At 42.7% G+C, this 21,827-nt stretch overlaps 2 protein-coding genes across 12 annotated transcripts in view; one reads left to right on the top strand and one right to left on the bottom strand.

Annotated features, from left to right (window-relative positions):
• The window catches only part of ARHGAP32 (Rho GTPase activating protein 32), a 414,799-nt gene that overhangs the window by 335,995 nt on the left and 56,977 nt on the right, over positions 1 to 21,827 (top strand). Inside the window, exon 1 of one of the 11 annotated variants that reach the window (XM_073321004.1) lies at positions 9,951 to 10,280. The exons of the other annotated variants lie outside the window; for them this stretch is intronic. The gene's annotated coding sequence lies outside the window, so the exon portion shown is untranslated. Of the gene's footprint in view, positions 1 to 9,950; positions 10,281 to 21,827 lie in introns of those variants that run through there. 11 annotated transcript variants of the gene reach the window in all.
• The window catches only part of KCNJ5 (potassium inwardly rectifying channel subfamily J member 5), a 244,426-nt gene continuing 236,060 nt past the window's right edge, over positions 13,462 to 21,827 (bottom strand). Inside the window, exon 4 of the transcript XR_012155935.1 lies at positions 13,462 to 13,547. The gene's annotated coding sequence lies outside the window, so the exon portion shown is untranslated. The remainder of the gene's footprint in view (positions 13,548 to 21,827) is intronic.

Raw genomic sequence — 21,827 nt, 5'->3', positions numbered from 1 at the left:
TCTTTGGAAGTGTAAATTTTGGTATACCCAGCATTAACCCCGCCTCCATTTTTGAAGCTCCAGTGGTTAGGTCCTGGACATGTATCTCTTCCAATTACATGCTTGTCCACACAAGAAAGTATCACAATATAGTTATACTGATATGAGCCAACATATGGATGTTCTTATTCCAGTGGCTTTTTTCACTTTATCTTAAAACCCTTCTCAGGCAACATAAATTAAATGGAAAACAGGTACCTAGATAAGATTGCCTACAGGACGGGTATACGATACAACTATATCTATTTAAATTCACACCTTAGGTTATGATGAAATAATTTTCCCCTGAAGACAGGGCCTAAGTAGTAGATAGTTTCCAGACATAGCTGGTGGTTATTGCCTTGCACCTTTTGTAGTCTTTTTCACCGATACAAAGTGAACACACAATGTGGCCACTCTTGATTTGGTAGCACTTTACACCCATTGTGCCCAGATGTCAATCACCACACAAGGTGTAGGCCAACAGAGAACCAGCCCCCTCCCCTGCTTCAATCTGAGAGTCTATCAGCTGTTGGGAAATGCTTGCTAAAGGAGATAGAGGTGGAGTGCAGGGACAATTTTAGTGATGTGCGCACGCACACACACACACACACACCGGGGATTTCTGCATTGCACTTGGTCTCTAGCAGCCCCAAGGAGCTGGCGCAGAGAGAGAGACTCAACTTCAAAAGCAATCAGGCAGCATTTAGGCTTTGTCTACACTGCCCTGCATTTTGGACTCTGGGGGTATGAATAGCTATGCGCACCAATTGCTGTGCTGCACTCTCCTGTGTGGACACTGTAGGCAGGAACTAAAAAGCCCCTAGTTCGCATTAATCTAATCCTGTCTTGGCCTGGTTTTCTGTGGAATTTTAACCAGGAAAGAGACTTGCAGACAAATTTAGCGTATTTAGGTCTGTGTGCATCAGGGTAAACATAAATACAGTCTATATGCATGTGCATAGACAGAAGGAGACAGACTGGTATTTTATACCTTACTGCAGTTTTTGTGACTTTATTCTGGCAACTAACATCAAGAAATACTTGTGGAGTAAGGTAACATGAGCAATGTGGTAGAACTGGGCCATAAGCAGTCCTTTTTGCAAGCACCAAAGTACTAATAGTAAAACGTGCCTTCTTTTCACACTCTGTCTTCTTTTTCACTCTGCCTGCTCTCTATTCCAGTTTTCAAGATGGTCTTTTAAAGTGGATTTGTTTTTCTCACCATTTGTGTCAAAGTAAGACCTGAACCTTATAGCAGTCAGTTTGAGCTTCCAATCCACAAGTATTACAGTAGGTTTGAAATTAGGCAAAAGGCAGATTACCCTTCCCTGCTTTTCCTATTCTTTCATTATAGCACTGCGTACCTGTAAATTACTATGGGAGTCAAGCTGTGGAGTGGAAATACTTTCAGACAGATTTAACCACAGATGCATGGCACATACCTCCAATCTGGTCCTGCTTTTGCATGTGGATTTATCAAGGGTTGTGCTGGTGCATACCTTGAATCTCCGATTACACCCTGGCCCCATGAAAATTCACCCAGGCAGCAGAAAGTCTGCTTAGTCTATCTGTCAGCAGGGGGGTGGCACTTGGGCTCTGAATGTACATGCCTGCGGCTCTTGTGCTCTATTGGTTTAACATTAATGTTGCTACATCTCCAGAGAAAGTGAAAAGAGACTTAAACAGCAGGTCAAAAAGGGGACATCGTGTCATCTAAACCACGTGGAAAATAATAATATTTGAGGCGTTCTTAGAGCAGTTAATTGTCCCTTGGTTTGTATGTGCCCCATTGCATACGTTTGGGGAGAATCCTTAAATTAGCACAAAAGAAGGCATAGTTTAAAATATTTTACAAGGTCTCCTACTACAGTCAATGACAGATCTAAGTGTTTCTATTAGAAGGCCCAGACACTGCTGAGGCAGGGTTTTCCTCTCTTTTCCAGTGAGTTTAAACTTGCTGCAAGATATAGTTTGGACATTACTCTGGCTTTCAGGGCCCACTTCATTAGTTTGTGAATCTTCTTACGCTTATGATTAACTCAGAAGGCTCTGCTGGTTTGAAGTTTCATTCGCAGGGTTTTATTTAAGGCCTGTGTCAACCTCACACTCATTCTTTCTCAGGATTTAATCCTATAAGTACAGTGTGAATCTTTTCATTTAATTCTTGAATCAGTCTCTCAGGAACTTGCTTTGTTCAGGAAAAGGCAGATAAAAGTCTTCAGCTGTCTGCTTGATCCACCATTGGCCATATATCTTCCCAAACTACTTTTACCTGGGTCAGTGAAACACACATGCATTGATTCATTTCTTGTAAACCTGGGCACACAAGGCAGGCTATTCCACTATGGCTCCAACCACAAAGGGAGAACATAAGAGTGAGGCACTCCCATCAATCCCGAAATACTATACGGCACCCAGACATCTTTATGGCAAATCTGCAGGGGCCCTGTGAGTGGGAATCCTGATTTTGTTCCCAAGCCTGCCTCTTCCTTAGTAGTGTGATGTTTTGATTCTCTGCCTCCCCACCAGCTTTCAACTGTAATGTTAATGTCTCCCAAATAAACCGGCTTTTTCAGAGGCCTTGATTACAGGATAAGTGTGGCAAAACATGAAATGACACCGCAAAATAAGGTGCCTTCCTTCCATGGTTGAATTTGCCAGTTTGGAAGATGGAGAAAGTTACAAGGTGAACGGACAGCATGATGATTTTTTTAGCCACATGACTACTGTTAACATTAGCCTAGTCATATGAGAATGAACCCCAGTCAGATTAATCAAGGCACCTCTGCAGTTTTGTCACTGACTTCAGCAAGGTCAGAATTCCAACCTGGGTCTCCTAGCTTCCAGTCCCTTGTCCTAGCCGTTAGACTACACTGCCTTCCCGATACTTCACCCTCTATCTGAAGTAAGAAGATACAGGGTCTGATTTGCCTCTCATTTATACATATTTTACATTTGTGATGTATATCCCTTGCCTTTCGTGGATGTAGCAGAATGTGAACCATATTGTTTTCGTTTCATTTCATGCAAGTCGTTCATTTGTATTACCATTAGATATTTTGATCCATGCACAATAAATTGTCAGAGGAAAAATGTAAGCCTTGGAAAAATTGTGGAAAATTAAATCAACACAATTGCACCCATGTTAAACGTAATAAAAACCCCATGCCATGCAAGAATTTAGACTGCCTTGCAGTGTGAACATTTTGTGCGGCATTGCCTGTGGCATGGAACCGTGTTTTTGTTGTGTTGTCCCAGGTTTCCTCAGGGCTGACGGCTCCACCTTTAAAGCACACATTGTAAAACACATAGTAAAATCTTTCCTGAAGCACAGTGATCATCATCAGAGAGATAATCTCCAGTTAATAAAACCACCATTTTAAATTAGGAAAGGAGTTAATGTTGTTTGTGACAGTCCTCTTGCATTCTCATTCCAATTATCGGGAAGTAGGAGCATTTATAACGTGCAGCCTTGCTTTTAAATCAAACTGTGTAAAATTGAATGCTTAATTAATTCAGCCTTGCAGAATTCTTGCCTAAGGCAAGCTGTGAGTAATGTTTTGGTTCAGTGCATCATAGTTAAAGGGGATGAGTGGAGTTCAGGCCCAGTCAAGTATGTTTTCCTGAATATTTGTGTGACTGATATACCTGTCCTGTATTTCTGTATTTCCTGTCTTAGCCTTGCTGATCTGAATTTTGAATTGAATTTACTTTCATTGTATTCACACCCCTTTTGTATGCATTTTCTACAAATGTTTTGGCAAATTAATTTGGTAGTAGGAACATTTGTGTTAATTATAAGTGAATATTAGACAGTATTTGCAGAAATATAATTTTAAAGTCAGCATCATAAATATACACACAGGAAACCTCATTCTACAAGTTAAACTCATCCAGGCAGAGAAAAGAAATATGATATTGTAATCTGCTTCCTACCGAAACAGCTCAAATTATGACTATCACACTGAGAACAAGCATTATCTGTAGGCTTGACTTGGTGAATGATTTTGAACAAATACATTCAAGAAAATTGTGAGTTGCTTGAGGACCATCTGTGAACAGTAAAAGAAACAAAATGTGTTGAACAAATTATTCATTGTGAATTGCTCACCCAGCCCTACTGTTTGCCGAGATGCCTGTGTAAACAGAAGCAGATTCCTCTTTAATCCCTCTGGCCTCCAGTTTGCTTAATTTATCCACAGATTCTACATCTCAGTTTGTGACCTCACTGTGATGTTAGACATTGCATTGTGTGACATCCCTGCATAAACTGGGTACATTCAGGAACAGACTGATTATATACAATAATAGTAATCAAATCAAATTTATTACTGTAGTATATTAGCCTTAAAATAATAATAGAGTGCGAAGACTAAAGGTGACACACGGTGAGTAGTCCCATTGACTTCATTGGAATTCTTGTAATATATAATGGCCTTGGCACTTAAACAGCAGTTTTCACCTGTAGATCTCAAGGCACAAAGGTTTATATTAGCCCCCATTTTACAGATGGGGAAACTGGAACCGGAAATAGAACTCAGATTTCTTGGCTTCCACTTCAGAGAAACTGCCTCCTTTGTCTACAAGGGAATTCTCAGGGAAATTAATTCCAGTTAACTAGAGGTGCAAATTTAAAGTGGAATAGTTAAATCACATTAAACCCCTATGTGGTTATTCTCATTCAGAAGTAAAATTCGGAACAGAATTAAGGCCACTTAAATACCCCAGCGGGAATTTTTCTGCCATTGTAGGAATACCACCTCCCCGAACAACATTAGCTACATCAGCAGAAGCACTTTTCTGTCCACGTAGCAGTGTCTACACGGAAGGTTTGGGGTTTTTTTTTTTTGGAGGGGTGGGGGTTTGACATAGCTGTATCACTAGGAGATGTGGGGTGATTGGGGTTTTGTTTTGGTTTGGGGTTTTTGCATCCCTGACCAATATAGCTATGCTGGTATAAATTCTTAAGTGTAGACCAGGCCTGAGTATCCTGTATAGACAAGCTCTGAGTGAGTGTCCACAGAGTTTTAATGAAGTTTAACTAATCCACTTTAAATTCATACCTTCAGCTAATTCGATTGAATTTTCCAGAGGCCTGAGTTACTATAATCATCCAGAGCAGTGGTGTGAAGAATTTAGAGTTCTTGGGTCTGACTTGCTAGCTGAGATAGGTGGATGTGACCAGGGCCATATTAAGAAAATCCAGGGCCCTGGGCACATACCAAATGGGGCTCCCTGTGGCCCTGCCCTGCCTTGGATTTGCAGCGTCAGGGGCCAACCATAACTCCTTTTTGGGCAGCCTGCTCCCTACCTAGACCACCATTCTCTGATCTTCAGATGGGCTAGGGCAGTGGTTCTCAAACTTTTGTACTGGTGACCCCTTTCACACATCAAGCCTCAGAGTGTGACTCACCTTTATAAATGAAGAACGCTTATTTATATTTAACACTATTATAAATGCTGGAGGCGAAGCAGGGTTTGGGGATGGAGGCTGACTGCTCACGACCCCCCCACGTAATAACCTCACGACCCCCTGAGGGATCACAACCCCCAGTTTGAGAACTCCTGGGCTAGGGTCTGTTCTGGAGAAGGGAGAACTCAGTCCCCATCCCAGAAGATGACTTGTGTGGAGGCCCCTACCACCACCACCCCAGAAGAACAGTGGTGAGGCGATGGCAACAAAGAACTTGAGTCCTCTGCTGAGGTGATATCTTACTCATGTTCCCCCCCAACCCATCCCTCATTGCAGCCAGGTATCAGAGTTAAAAGCTCATTTAGATGAGGGGCAGTTCGCACTTCACAGAGCCATTGTTTCAGACAGTCTCCAAACTCACAGCAGGTCTACACTATCAACTTGCAGTGGTGCAGCTGTGCCGCTTTAGTGCTTCTGGTGAAGACACTCTAAGCCGATGGGAGAGAGCTCTCCTGTCAGCTTAATAACTCCACCTCCACGAGAGGCAGTAGCTATTTCAGTGAGAGAAGCTCTCCCACCAACATAGTGCTGTCTACACCAGGGCTCAGATCACAGTTTCAAGGCTATCTCCACGATCATAAGGGCTAGAAACATTTTGTTTTTAAAAAATGAAAGCAGTGATTCTCATGTCATCATGTGACTCCAGAAGCTTGGAGACCCAAGGCATGTGCCTATGTTTTAATCTAGCCCTGGATGCAGCCATGTTTTAAAACTCCTTTTCGAGGTAAAGGAGCCTCCTTTTACCAGGTTGTTACGGTTTGCCAGTGCTACTCAACTTCTCTGGTACATCTTTGCTCTCTTCAAATAAGTAGGGGCTCATGTTCTCCCTAAAGTATCATTAGTGGCCATGGGAGACTCTCCATAGGCTGCCAAGAACAGTAAGTAGGGTTTCCAGTTTGGGGTTAAAGCAGAAAACATCTGACCAAAGCCAACATTGGTCCTGGATCCGGTACTATTCAATGTTTTCATTAATGGCTTGGATAAAAGAGTGGAGAGTGTGCTTATAAAATTTGCAGATGACACCAAGGTGGGATGCATTGCTAGCACTTTGGAGGACAGGATCAGAATTCACAATTACCTTGACAAATAAGAGAAATGGGTCTCAAATCGACAAGATGGAATTCAATAAAGACAAGTGCAAAATACTTCAGTTAGGAAGGAAAAAATCAATTGCACAACTACAAAATGGGGAATGACTGACTGGATGCTAGATACTGCTGAAAAGGAGCTGGGGGTTATAGTGGATCACAAATTGAATATGAATAGGCTTGACATAATTCGATTTTTAATTTTTTATCATTTTGATGGATAATATCAATGTTTATTTTAAAACATTTTTTATGATACTTGATTTAAATTTTCGCAGTTGTGGGAGATTATTGGGGGGGAGGGTGTCAGACAATAATTATTTAATTGCAGCAGATGTTGAGAACCAAAAGTTAAAACTTTATAAACCATTAAAATGCAAATTGTCAACATCGTATGTCAAAATTTTAGTCCTAAATCAGACTTAAGTAAGTTCTCAAGTGGAATTTTTCTTACTTTGCCTATATGTAAATTTCACTTATTATCAATGGAAATACTTCGTCAGTTTGTTTGCATACAGTGAAATCAGTGTTTACCCATAAAAATCTAATGCTTCCAATTCCAAATATGAGTCGTCAGCGTGATTCAGTGGCAAAAAAGGCTGATGTCATCCTGGAGTGTATTAACAGCAGTGTCGTCTGTAAGACACCTGAGGTAGTTGTCCTGCTGTACTCAGCACTTGTGAGGGCTCAGCTGGAGTACTGTGTGCAGTTCTGGGTGCTACACTGTAAGAAGAATGTATCAAAATGGAGAGAATGTGCATCAAATTAAAGCAACAAACATGAAAAAGGTTCAGGAAACCTGACCTATGAAGAAAGGTTAAAAAACCTGGGCATGTTTAGTCTTGAGAAAAGAAGACTGGGAGGGGAATGGGATTGGGGGAGGGATAGCTCAGTGGTTTGAGCATTGGCCTGCTAAACCCAGGGTTGTGAGTTCAATCCTTGAGGGGGCCATTTAGGGATCTGGGTCAAAAATTGGGGGTTGGTCCTGCTTTGAGCAGGGGGTTGGACTAGATGATCTCCTGAGGTCCCTTCCAACCCTGATATTCTGTGGTAATCTGTGGTAATGATAGTCTTCAAATATGATAAGGACTGTTATAAAAAGGACAGTGATCAGTTGTTCTCCATGTCCACTTAAGGTAGGATAAGAAGTAATGGGCTTAATCTGCAGCAAGGTTAGATATTAGGAAAATATTTCTAACTGTAACAATAGTTAAGCTCTGGAATAGGCTTCCAAGGGAGGTTGTGAAATCCCTATCATGGGAGGTTTTTAAAGCAGGTTAGACAAACACCTGTCAGGGATGGTCTAGGATTTCTCGAGGTCCTTTCCAACCCTATGTTTCTATGATTTTGTAATAGCTTTTCATTAAAGCATACACTGAAAATACACGGAATTTACTACTATGCTGACGTGCCTTCTAGCACCCATATAGCGAAAGTGCTCATGTGTGCATGTTAATGAAAACTGATAAAAAGGAGTCCTTATAGAGTGTGGATCTCAGGTTTCCAAGGGTCAACAGCCAGTGAGTTAGGTAATGTTATGGTCGCCTGTAGCTGTGACTTAGTTTTAGTCCGAGGAGCCATGGATTCCATGATTTTAATGTTCTGTTTTAGTTTATGATGTTTTCATAGTCCCGTATCTTGCCATTTTGGAATTGAGGATCAGTGAATGCGGTAGTGACATTGACCAAGCTGTTTACTGAAATCTTTGAGAGTGCCGAGTTAAACGGGAGGCTACGGACCATATGTTCATCATGGCTGGTGTAAATCAGCAGTGCTGGGGTTCTCCTGTCGGTGAAGGTAATTCACCTCCCCAAGAGGCAGTAGCTAGGTAATTCTTCCCTTGACCTAGCACTGGGGATTAGGCTGGTATATCTACATCTGTCAAGGGTGTGGGTTTTTCACACCCCTGAGAGACGTAGCTATATTCATATAAAATCCTAGTGCTGACCGGGCCTCATTCAGAGAATCTGCACTAGAGAAGAAGGGGCAGCTGCAGTTTTCTTCCCACCTTCCTGCAGGCTGCTTCAGAGCTAAACAGACAGGTACTGTTTAGGCAGAGCTAAACAGACAGGCAAGTTTACTTCTAGCGTGTCAGAAAATGGTGGTGAGGGAAATATGAGGACATTTTTTTTTTAGTATTTTATGTAAATTTTCCAACCAGCTAGGGTTTTAACCTGTTACCGAAATGCTCTTCAGTGGGTTAAAAAATCATGGTATTGATGTTAAAGAGAGTTGGCCTTATTTGTTTTCTCTTCTGCCAAGTGGATCCAAACAGCTAACTGCAGAGCAGAAACCTTGAGTTCCCTGCTAATTGGATTAACAAAACCAGATCATCCATAGGGCTTGTCTAGAAAAGTTGCACCAGTGTAACCTTAAATTGATTTAAAATCAGTCTAGTTACACTTGTGCAAACACCTAATGTAGACTCACTTAAACTTGCTTAAATCTGTTTAATTTGATTAATTACCTGGTTAAAGTACTTAGAGGTGTGTTTTGACCTGGTGTTTGCAACCTTTTGTGAACGGCTGTTCTCTGATGTTTTTTAAAACAAATTGCAGGGGTTTTTTGTAAAGGGAAAGTTTAATAAAAAAAAAAAAATTCCAAGCCTGTAAAGAGTCTTGCCCCGTCCTCTGTAGAAGCTGGGACTGCCTCTGTTGAAAGCAGGATTCTGATACAGTGCAGCAATTCTTATGTTCCAGTGGACTTTCTCCATTTCTAGAGTAACAGAAGACATGACACTGACACTCAGGAAGTGTGTGTGTGTGTGTGTGTGTGTGTACACGTGCCCACAAGTGAGAAAGAAACAGGGGAGATTTTTTTCCTGACTCATATTATTATTACTTATTTATTTATACAGCACCATAGGTATGCCTAACGCTTTAGCGACGAATAAAGGATGGCATCCCTGCCCCGAGCAGTTTGCAGTTTAGGGAGGAAAGGGGATTAGTTATTTAGATAAGATTTTCCATTCGATTTTCCACCCAAGACCACGTGGAGTGAGACTCTTACTATTACACCCTGCAGGACTAGAATTTCTCTGAATGAATGCATGAGTCAGCTTTTTATTGCCCTCCCTTTCTGTTGATTAAATCATTTTTCTTATCTCTGGAGCCAAACGTATTGTCCTGTCAACAGGCCACTCCTTGTGCCTTACAAACCTGAGCCTGCTGGAATAAACAAAAAGTGGCAAATGAAGGGAACCCAGACCCAGGAGGAGGTAAACTAGAAATTCAACCATTTGGGGCTGTTGTCTGTGTAATAAGCAGTCATCTGAGTAAAAGGGTGGAGCTAGACTAGTGTAGCTTGTTTCACAAGTGTGAGCTTTGGGAGGGGCCTCTTGTGGAGTTTCAATCACAAAGCACAGCATGTACTGCCTGAGACAGTGTGTGTGAGCCTCAGACTCAGAGGTTTTGCTGATCAGGAGACAAAGCCACAGCATGAGAAGCTGAGCTGGGACTGGGAGCCTGGGAGAAGAGAGGTGGGAAAGTTGAGCTGCGAGGGCATACAAGTGAGGTGGATATTTGAACTGGAAGCATTGTGCAGTGGAAAATGACCTTTCACTCTGTCTGGATCTAATCCTTGGTGGCTGGACTAGAGAGCTGAGCTGATTAAGAAACTCCATTGCTTTGTTAATGAGTTTTGTGGAGTTAGCCTGCCACTGCTGAAGTACTGATTTTCTGGCCTGCAGCAAAGACAAGGTAAGAGGTGCTTTTTGCCTTGCTCTGGTGTCTCTCCTGTCTAGGACTTGCAGGGTTTTTTGGTTCCCTTCACTACTTGTTGCTTAGTAGCTTGCTTGTTGTTTAATTACTGTTAGTGTTGGTAGTATTAATATTTACCATCTAGCAGCATACTGTTCGAATGCATCCGATGAAATGAGCTGTAGCTCACGAAAGCTTATGCTCAAATAAATTGGTTAGTCTCTAAGGTGCCACAAGTCCTCCTTTTCTAACATGGCTGTTACTCTGAAACCTGTTTGAAAGAAGCTTTTTAACAATGGAGCATCAGGAATGATAGGTGTGGGTTTAAAATACTCTGGGCATTTGAGTCATTTTACTCTGTAAATACCAGTTTGCTTTGTAATGTTTTCAAGGCACTGGGATGTACGGTACAGAACACTATGGCAGGAATTGGTCATCCAGGATTCAGGAACTAGAGGGGCCCAGGTGCCTTATTTCAGCTGCAGCAGCCGTATCTTACCTGACAATCTCTTTGCCTTCCTCTTCTAGATGAAAAATACCTGTTACTCGGGAATAGGTAGTGGAATTTGGTTGTCTGGGGCCGTAACTGCTGTATCTCGACAAACTTGTTTTTGTTTTAAGAGAAATAAGCTCCCCCTGGGATCCATGCCCTTGGGCAGATTGCTTGGCTCTGGAGTTTACTTGTCATGTCAACAAAATATTTTATTAAAGCACACATGTGTATGCATACACACACAGCTTCTGTTAATTGTTGTAACTCCTGTTTTCTCTTCTGCACATATCTGTTCCTGGGTCCATTTTAATCATTTACCTTTACTGGGTCCCTAATGGTAAACAGAATTTTATTATACACAGAGGTAGGGTCATGAATGCATTGCAGACCACTAGAACAGTCCTGAATTCAGGAACCACATTTCCGACACCCATGAAAGTGCTCACTAAAACTCTAGAAGAGAAGGAATTTCAGAACGCGTAAACTCCCACGCCATCCTCAATTTTTCTCCTTGTGCATATTGTTTGGATTGCAGCTATCTGAGTTAAGCCCTTCCTGCTCCTAGCAAATGTGCAGCTACACCTGGACGCAAAAAAGCCATAGGACTTGGAGTGTCTAAAATTTGAATTTCTATAAGTTCTGCATATCAGTTTCATCTTTTTTTCTTCTCCTTTTAATTGCAACTTGAGGCAGGCAAATCGCCTTAGGGATTGCCTACCCTTCAGCCTGCAGATCAGTGGTTCTCAACCAGGGGTTCACGTACCAATGGAGTACACAGAGGTCTTCCAGGGGGTACATCAACTTGTCTTTGTATTTGCCTAGTTTTACATCAGACTATATAAAAAGCACGAGCGAAGTAAGTATAAACTAAAATTTCATACAGACAATGACTTGTTTAGACTGCTGTATCTACTATACACTGAAATGTAAGTACAATATTTATGTTCCAATTGATTTATTTTATAGTTAGATGGTAAAAATGAGAAAGTCAGCAATTTTTCAGTGCTAGTGTGCTGGGACACTTCTTTGTTTTTTTTATGTCTGGTTTTGTTAGCAACTACTTTTTAAGTGAGGTGAGACTTGGGGGTACACAAGACAAATCAGACTCCGGAAAGGGGTACAGTAGACTGGAAAGGTTGAGAGCCACTGCTATAGATCACTGATTCTACTGCCCCTACAGGGGCTTGCATGTTTAAAAGTACTAGTCCACTGTGTGCTGCAGCTGGTGGGCAGTGAATGTACTGTCTAAAAATAAAATCCTCATTGAAAGCAGTTAGCATGTGCATAGCAGGCAATCACTTGTCTGTTTTAATTTATTCACAATACCGCAATGAGGCTCTAGTCCACTGGTGCCCAACCTTATTATACAGGAAGGCCACCCCATGTGAGGGCCAAAAATGATTCTGTTCTGTATGTATTTAGATAGAATCATAGAATATCAGGGTTGGAAGGGACCTCAGGGGGTCATCTAGTCCAACCCCCTGCTCAAAGCAGGACCAATCCCCAACTAAATCATCCCAGCCAGGGCTTTGACAAGCCTGACCTTAAAAATATCTAAGGAAGGAGATTCCACCACCTTGCTAGGTAACGCATTCCAGTGTTTCACCACCCTCCTAGTGAAAAAGTTTTTCCTAATATCCAACCTAAACCTCCCCCACTGCAACTTGAGACCATTACTCCTTGTTCTGTCATCAGCTACCACTGAGAACAGTCTAGATCCATCCTCTTTGGAACCCCCTTTCAGGTAGTTGAAAGCAGCTATCAAATCCCCCCTCATTCTTCTCTTCCACAGACTAAACAATCCCAGTTCCCTCAGCCTCTCCTCATAAGTCATGTGTTCCAGTCCCCTAATCCTTTTTGTTGCCCTCCGCTGGACTCTCTCCAATTTTTCCACATCCTTCTTGTAGCGTGGGGCCCAAAACTGGACACAGTACTCCAGATGAGGCCTCACCAATGTCGAATAGAGGGGAACGATCACGTCCCTCCATCTGCTGGCAATGCCCCTACATATATATCCCAAAATGCCATTGGCCGCCTTAGCAACAAGGGCACACTGTTGACTCATATCCAGCTTCTCGTCCACTGTAACCCCTAGGTCCTTTTCTGTAGAACTGCTGCCGAGCCATTCGGTCCCTAGTCTATAGCGGTGCATGGGATTCTTCCGTCCTAGGTGCAGGACTCTGCACTTGTCCTTGTTGAACCTCATCAGATTTCTTTTGGCCCAATCCTCTCATGTGTCTAGGTCCCTCTGTATCCTATCCCTACCCTCCAGTGTATCTACCTCTCCTCCCAGTTTAGTGTCATCTGCAAACTTGCTGAGGGTGCAATCCACACCATCCTCCAGATCATTTATGAAGATATTGAACAAAACCGGCCCAAGGACCGACCCTTGGGGCTCTCCACTTCATACCGGGTGCCAACTAGACATGGAGCCATTGATCACTACCCGTTGAGCCCGACAATCTAGCCAACTTTCTATCCACCTTATAGTCCATTCATCCAGCCCATATTTCTTTAACTTGCTGGCAAGAATACTGTGGGAGACCATGTCAAAAGCTTTGCTAAAGTCAAGGAACAACAGGTCCACCGCTTTCCCCTCATCCACAGAGCCAGTTATCTCGTCATAGAAGGCAATTAGATTAGTCAGGCATGACTTGCCCTTGGTGAATCCATGCTGACTGTTCCTGATCACTTTCCTCTCCTCTAAGTGCTTCAGAATTGATTCCTTGAGGACCTGCTCCATGATTTTTCCAGGTTGTGATGTACAGTATTGTCTATTTAAAAATAAATAAATAGATCAGTGCATAGAATGTGTATCAGAAAAAAAAAACAGTAAATAACACATAACTAAACTAAAATGTCAACATGACGACAAAATGCTAATGAGTCGGCTATTAGTATATTGTGTTGAAGCAGGCCCCGGGGCCTTTTTAAATGCTCTCGTGGGCCATAGTTTGGGCACCCTGCTGTAGTCCATTTTAATGACTAAATAGCCTTCAAGAGGTTGTGATTTCTGACTGCAGTGCCCCCATGTTCCCAGTTAAGTCAGGGCTCCATTGTTATAGGCACAAGACAAACATAGTAAGAACAAAAAGAAAAGGAGGACTTGTGGCACCTTAGAGACTAACACATTTATTTGAGCATAAGCTTTCGTGAGCTACAGCTCGCTTCATCGGATGCATTAAGTGGTAAGAACGGTCCCTTTTGAAATTAAACCAGGGTATTAGTTAGATAAAGGAAAGCAGAAACCATGTGAAACAACTGTACAATGCAATGCATTCCTAGGATTTATAAACCAAATTAAACTTGTTGCCAGTCACAGACCTATTGGGCCTGATTCTCATGTACTCTAAGGCTCTTTTATACCACCCTGGCAGTGTAAAGGGGCTGTAAAGTGAGCATAGATGGAATTTGCATCAGCTTTAAGACCACTTCACTCTGCCAGTGTGGTATAAGGTGCCTTTGTGTCTACACTGCAGCTGGGAGCCAGCCTCCCAGCCTGGGTAGACAGCCTTCTGCTAGCAGGTTTGCATTAGCTCACTAAAAATAGTGTTGTAGACAGCAACGCTGTTGGAGGCTCAGTCTAGCCATGCAAGCTCAAGCCCTCCCTGTTGAAGGCGATGGGAGCTCAGTGTCTCTTAGGTCAGATATGCCCGACTTGAGTAAAGTGATCGTCTTATTTACAGTCACCTTGAAGAATGCTGGTAGAGAATGGAAAAAACAACAGGCCCTTGACTGCAATGTCTCCAATTCCAAGGCTGCTTACCGGGGGCCTCAGAGCAGGGAAAATAGTCACTCTCTGGCTGGTAATAATGGAGGTGTGACGCCTGGTGGAGAGGGCAGGAGACCCCTGTTAAGCTCTGAGGGAAGGCACAATGTCATGAACAGTATCGCACCATTCCACAGAGTCACCGAAAAGTCTGTCGTGACAGCTGTGCTGTGTCTTTTGAAAACGCACATACTGGGTTCTGACATCATACTCCTCCCCCTTCCAGGTGGGTCGCACATAGTCCATCCTGCCAGAGAAGTGGGGGTTCCTCCCCAGTCATCCCTCCAGTTCAGGACTGGGCTCCCGCCAAAGCCTGTCAAAAGCTCTTTAATCAGCTTTGCTGGCGATCCAGCTAACTGTTCTCCTCTCCTCCCACTACCAAGATCTGAATGGGTTACAGTGTAAAGCAAGAGCACCTTGATTGGAATCACTCCAGATTTATGCTCGTTTAACTGAAATCAGAATCTGACCCACCGTCCTCATTAGACTGGCTAGTGAAAGCTCTGGACTGGGAATTGAATGTGAATCTCGCACCTGGAGGTCCTGAGCAGTGCTTCTGTGCCAGTCCAAGATGGCTGTGTCTACACTAGTGGGTTTTTGTTGGCAAATCTCCCGCTGTTGCATTACCATTTGTGCAATTCCACCGGTAGCAGCCACAATAGATGCAACAGTGTTGGACGTGGCTCAGCCGTTTACACTACTGTATCCTGTGGACCTGCTCTTGAAGTCTTCAAATGAAGACGAAATGTGCTTTAGTCAGATACATGTTGTTTGACTCGATACGGGGTGAGTAGATTAGATGTTATGGCCTATGTTATACAGGACATCAGACCAGATCAGTGGTTCTCAAACGTATTTGATCGCACCCCCTTTCTTTGTGTCTGTAGTAGTTTAAGGGCTCTCTCCTCCTCGCCGCCCCCCAGGTACATATACCGTTAAAAAAAAAAAATCAACACGCAACTCTCACTAAATATTAAAAACAGTAAGGCATTGATTCAAACAGAGGCAATGATCCATTGCAAAAGCGAAACTGCAGTTGTGGTCGATGCTTACAATTAAACGTGTACAACACGTTGTAGCAAACGGATTAATGCACAGATGGCAGTGATTTTGTATAATGCTCTACAAGCTTAACAGAAATATGTCAAAATTCAGAGTGTTATCTGAGGACCTGATATGTCTAGCGGAATCAGCGTTGCTAGTTATTTGTTGTGGTGGGTAAAATGTGTGCAGTTCCCCCTCCCCCAAAGCTTCTCATGCCCTCACCCCCCAGTTTGAGAATCTCTAGACTAGATAATCTAATTGTCCCCTCTGGCCTTAATATCTAAGAACAGACATAGATGACACAATGTTTAAAACTGCAATACCTGGTTGACGTTGGCTCTCCCACCATTGGAGGTGTTTTGGTGGGAGATTTGCCGAACAATAGTAGTGGTGATGAGGCTCAGTGGAGCATATTTGGTGTTGTCCCAATATATGCCTTCATAATATTTCCCCAATAGTTTGTGATCTGAGTATTGATTAGGCACTGGTTACTGTACTGTGCCTCTTCAATGCAAATAACTTCATCATTAAACCAAGTCTTGAGCACACATTTATTTGAAGCGTTTATGTATTGATATAGTGCATGCCAGGCCATGTTAAATCAAACATTGATGCTCTCCCAAGGTGAACACTCGGGATAGACCAACACTGTTTCCCTGATGGATGGATCAGGCATTCAGCTGTGCTAATCATACGTTTATCAGAGACTCAGAACGCTTTCAGATGGATCACTAGTCTCCAAGCTAACAGATAAAAGCAAAAGGACTGAATTAAACTCCACTACAATGAGAAGGGATTTAACAAAGTGCAGCAGGACTGGGAGAGGCAGAAATTGGACATCTGCAGAAATCAAATCCTCAAAGAATCAATCCTGAAGCACTTGCATGAGAGGAAAGTGATCAGGAACAGCCAGCATGGATTCACCAAGGGAAGGTCATGCCTGACTAATCTAATCGCCTTTTATGATGAGATTACTGGTTCTGTGGATGAAGGGAAAGCCGTGGATGTATTGTTTCTAGACTTTAGCAAAGCTTTTGACACGGTCTCCCACAGTATTCTTGTCAGCAAGTTAAGGAAGTATAGGCTGGATGAATGCACTATAAGGTGGGTAGAAAGTTGGCTAGATTGTCGGGCTCAATGGGTAGTGATCAATGGCTCCATGTCTAGTTGGCAGCCGGTGTCAAGTGGAGTGCCCCAGGGGTCGGTCCTGGGGCCGGTTTTGTTCAATATCTTCATAAATGATCTGGAGGATGGTGTGGATTGCACTCTCAGCAAATTTGCGGATGATACTAAACTGGGAGGAGTGGTAGATACGCTGGAGGGGAGGGATAGGATACAGAAGGACCTAGACAAATTGGAGGATTGGGCCAAAAGAAATCTGATGAGGTTCAATAAGGATAAGTGCAGGGTCCTGCACTTAGGACGGAAGAACCCAATGCACAGCTACAGACTAGGGACCGAATGGCTAGGCAGCAGTTCTGCGGAAAAGGACCTAGGGGTGACAGTGGACGAGAAGCTGGATATGAGTCAGCAGTGTGCCCTTGTTGCCAAGAAGGCCAATGGCATTTTGGGATGTATAAGTGGGGGCATAGCGAGCAGATCGAGGGACGTGATCGTTCCCCTCTATTCGACATTGGTGAGGCCTCATCTGGAGTACTGTGTCCAGTTTTGGGCCCCACACTACAAGAAGGATGTGGATAAATTGGAGAGAGTCCAGCGAAGGGCAACAAAAATGATTAGGGGACTGGAACACATGAGTTATGAGGAGAGGCTGAGGGAGCTGGGATTGTTTAGCCTGCAGAAGAGAAGAATGAGGGGGGATTTGATAGCTGCTTTCAACTACCTGAAAGGGGGTTCCAAAGAGGATGGCTCTAGACTGTTCTCAATGGTAGCATATGACAGAACGAGGAGTAATGGTCTCAAGTTGCAGTGGGGGAGGTTTAGATTGGATATTAGGAAAAACTTTTTCACTAAGAGGGTGGTGAAATACTGGAATGCGTTACCTAGGGAGGTGGTAGAATCTCCTTCCTTAGAGGTTTTTAAGGTCAGGCTTGACAAAGCCCTGGCTGGGATGATTTAACTGGGAATTGGTCCTGCTTCGAGCAGGGGGTTGGACTAGATGACCTTCTGGGGTCCCTTCCAACCCTGATATTCTATGATTCTATGATTCTATGATCACCTGCTCTGCTATCTCCTTTCTCTAATCCTTTTGTCTCCATCCCTCCTTTGTCTTTTGCCGTCTTCCAAACCATCCCTAGCCGCCACTCTGTGTTAAATGCACTCCATACCCTCTCTTTAAATCATTCTCCTCTGGCAACGCTTTCGTGTGCTGGTCTTCCCACTGATGCCTTCTTGCATTTGAACTGCTGCCCCATTTATTTTCCTGACTTGGATTGCAAGTCCTTCAAGGTAGGGACTTTGTCCTAGCTAGGTAAAGCCCCATGATGTTGCCATAAAAGTAAACAGGGCCCTGTTCGTCAGCACCAGTTTATAGTCACAGATATATAAATATAAAAGTAGAGTAGGATGTAATGCCCTAACCTTTTCTGCCCACACTTCTGTTGGAAGGGGCACATTTTAAGCTACCCCTACACCCACCTTCTTCCCTTACCTTGGACCTTAGTTTAGAATTCCTAGCCAGGAAGATCAGACATGTCTCTGGCACGTGAGATATAGCAGTTTCCTCTTCCAAGTACAAATTGCCCTTCTATGTAGGAGACCTACTTTTCTGACTCACTAACCTTGAGGATACTTCTCATCCTGTTACAAATCCTCAACCAGTTCTGCAGCATCTCTATATACAAAGTAAATAGGAAGTATCCAAACCAGCATCCTTGCCAGTGTAAATAGATCTGTCAGTTCTCAACAGCACTCTTGGGTTAAGTTAATAATATGGGCCTGATTTCCAGAGATGCTGCTGAGCTTGTGCAGAAGTCAGTGGATGCTCAGTCCCTATGAAAATGAAGCCTGCGTGCATGCTGAAAATGTATGTATGTCTGTATGTATCTGTGTATGTTAGCATATATCAAAAGAAAGATGTTGAGAGAGGTAACTGCTGCTGGACAGATATAACATTAGTTTGCTGATTCACGGTTTTGGCTCTGATAGGGGAACAATGTGACCTAAATATTGGGAAAGTTGCTCATGTTCTCTGAAAAGTCTGGTGTAGACCGAGTGAGGAGTTAATGGCCATGGAGAGGATTTTCTGTGCTCAAGCTGGAGCTTCATCCCCAAATAATACCCGGACACTTACATCCCAGCCAAGGCCGAGGAGATAAGGATATGGCCGAGGAGATAAGGATATGGCCGAGGAGATAAGGATATGGCCGAGGAGATAAGGATATGGCCGAGGAGAACTGTAGTTTTACTGAAGTAATTGCACATAGACTCTGCACCCAAAGGAGAAGTCTAACAGCGACTTACAAATAAGAGCAATCATGCCATTTATCATTTGTAATGACTTCATCTACTCTTCCTGTTCACAGTGCCCAGGTAGCAGCTTGGAAAATATTTATTTCCTACTGATTTTTTTCGTCTCTTTCACCAGGATGAATGATGTTTGTTTATTTTGTTTAATGACACTGCAATGAACAATCTTTAAGATATGTAGCAACTTCTTCCACCACACAGTCCTGCCTTAGCAGGTGTTGGCCCAGCCCTGGAGAAGTGCTGCAGCAGCAAGCAATACACAGTGTGTGTTTACTGAGCAATAAGTGAAACTGGTGAAGATTTTGTAATTGGTGATGGAGGATTATTTTTGTAGGTTCCTGTTTCTATGGCATTCGAAGAATATATAGGGAAGCGATCCTGCAAATGCTTAGGACCAAGCACAGTGCTCACTAATGTGATTAGTGCCATTGTATTTATTTGTATTGTATTCGCTTCAACTTGAAGTCCGTGACACTACTCAGAGTAGTAAGCACTGTACTCAAGGGTAAGTGTAAATGTTTGGTTCTATAAAAGTTATTTTTAATAAGTCTTAAGGGAAAGCGGTCTTATCTTTTTACAGATGGGGAAACTGATGCACAAAGCAGGGTTGAGTAATTTACCCAGTGTCTCAAGGGGCCTAACTAAAGATAATTGAAGTCAGTGGGAGTCTTTGGAGTCAACTGAAGTAAATGGGACGACTCGGCATGTAAGGTTAAGCACAGGCATAAGTGTTTGGAGGAACACAGTGAGTCTTGGAATAGAAGAGCTAGGAATAGAACTCACAGCTCCTGACTTCCTGTTCTTTAGCCACAAGAGCGTGGTGCTACTTTTCCTCCCTCCACTGTAAAGTCTAGTTTTAGAGTAGACTCAGTCTTATTTTGGGGCCAGTAGCCCTGACGAATATCCCTTTAGCCTGACTTACTGTAAACTATCATCTTCCAGAGAATGGATTTTCTACTTGGTATGTGATATCGAGCTGGACCTGAATATGCTTTTTTAAGGCGTCTTCTGCACTCCCTTCCTTTTTTGATTTTTTGCCACTGGAGTTTGTAGTTTGTTATATATTTTAAATCATGCAGCTATGCATGTTCTAGTTTTTGACCTTAACACAACATTCTCCTCGCAGCAGGGGACAGCTGTGTTCTGTAGTGTGTAAAATCACTGTTAATAGGAGAAACTAACGCACTGCCAAGTGCTGAAAATGTGGGTCAGCATATATGCTGTCCGATTTTCTCTTTGAGTTAAAGTTTACTAATCCTGTATTAGAGATCACGCTGCCATCAGGAGGCTTGGGAAGAACAGTCTGTCTAGGGATAGATTTAAAACAAAATAATTATACACATACTTATTAGTGATAAATATTAAGACAGATATTTGCATTCTTGAACTTATTCTTGCTAAATGTAACTGGATTGCCGTTAGACAGTGAAAATGTGAGCACTGGCTTTATAATCTTACCATCACCACATTTTTGTACCGTCAATTTGTGTGGCTGGTGAATGGGGTGCCGTATGTACCAACAAAGCCTCCTCGCATAGCTTATGCTGGCAGAACCTGTGTAGCTTATACCAGTTCCCTGAATGAAATAAGCTACATCATCAAAAGCAGTTTTTGTGCTGTATAATTGCATCTACTCTACGGCTTTTGCTAGCATAGCCAAGTTTGTTAGGGGGGTGACTTTTCTTTCTCTGATCAGTGAGTCATCCTGTATATGTAAAACGTATCAAGTCGTTTTAATCCAAGACACATTCTTGTCAATTCAAATGAGATCAGCAGGGGAAATTGTGTTTAACTGAAGGACAGAAAAGAACCATGTAAACGTTATAACAGGCTGTTGATAATTGAATATCTGGGTATCTAACTTGTTCAGGCATTGGACAGGCAGCTCCTTGGATTGCCAAACAGGTGTAATGTGGGAACATATTTGTCTATTTAATGGGGCAGAAAACAAGCAATTATTTTAGCCTATACTGAGTGAGTGGCTTAAAAGCACCTGACATCTATGTTGATTAAGAAATCCAATCTACTTTTTTGCTTGTGTTTTAAGCCTGTAACACTTTAAATACCGAACATGACATATTTCCTTAAACCGTGTAAATCTATACAATACACTTAGAACATTTTAATGACTGTGGTGAACCCTGTGCTAACAGTCACCTGCTAAGTGCTGTCACCTTTCCCAGTGACCAGGGTAATCTGTAGAGATGATGGAGTGGTATATAATTTCCCAATAGTTTTAATACATTTATTTGATTGTTTTGTTATTCACCCAGAACACCAGGATGGGCTCCGCATACACAGTTATATACCCAGTTTGTGAAATGATTCAAATAAAAATATTTACAATATTTTTTTACATTATTTGCCAAACTGCAGCAAAAGTTTTTAGAAGCGTTTCCTATATTTATTAATTATAGCTAGGATTTTCAAAGGGGCCTCAGGGAATTGGGCACCCAAGTCCTGTTGACCGTCAATGGGTGTTCGTGCCTGTGGTTCTAAGGGGTATGTCTATACTAAAGCCAGGACAGCTACTGCACTCAGTTTTGCCTCTGCAGTGTAAACGGTTCCTACACTGATGGAATCTAGCTTTCTGAGAGTTGGTAGCTAGGTTGACGGAAACATTTTTCCATTGACCTAGCCATGCCTACACAGGGGGCTAGGTTGACCTAGCAACAGTGCTCAGGGTGTGACATTTTTCTCAGCCCGGAGAAAATCGATCTAGCTAAATTGATGAGTTTAGAGATGTAGACCAAGCCTTTGCCTACCTCTCAGTTTACACTGCTGTGATTCAACCAACCGCTATAAGACCAAG

Source organism: Lepidochelys kempii, chromosome 22, assembly GCF_965140265.1.
Source record: "Lepidochelys kempii isolate rLepKem1 chromosome 22, rLepKem1.hap2, whole genome shotgun sequence".
Lineage (NCBI taxonomy): Eukaryota > Metazoa > Chordata > Testudines > Cheloniidae > Lepidochelys > Lepidochelys kempii.
The sequence above is the reverse complement of the archived record's forward strand: the minus strand, read 5'-3'. Positions and strand labels throughout refer to the sequence as shown.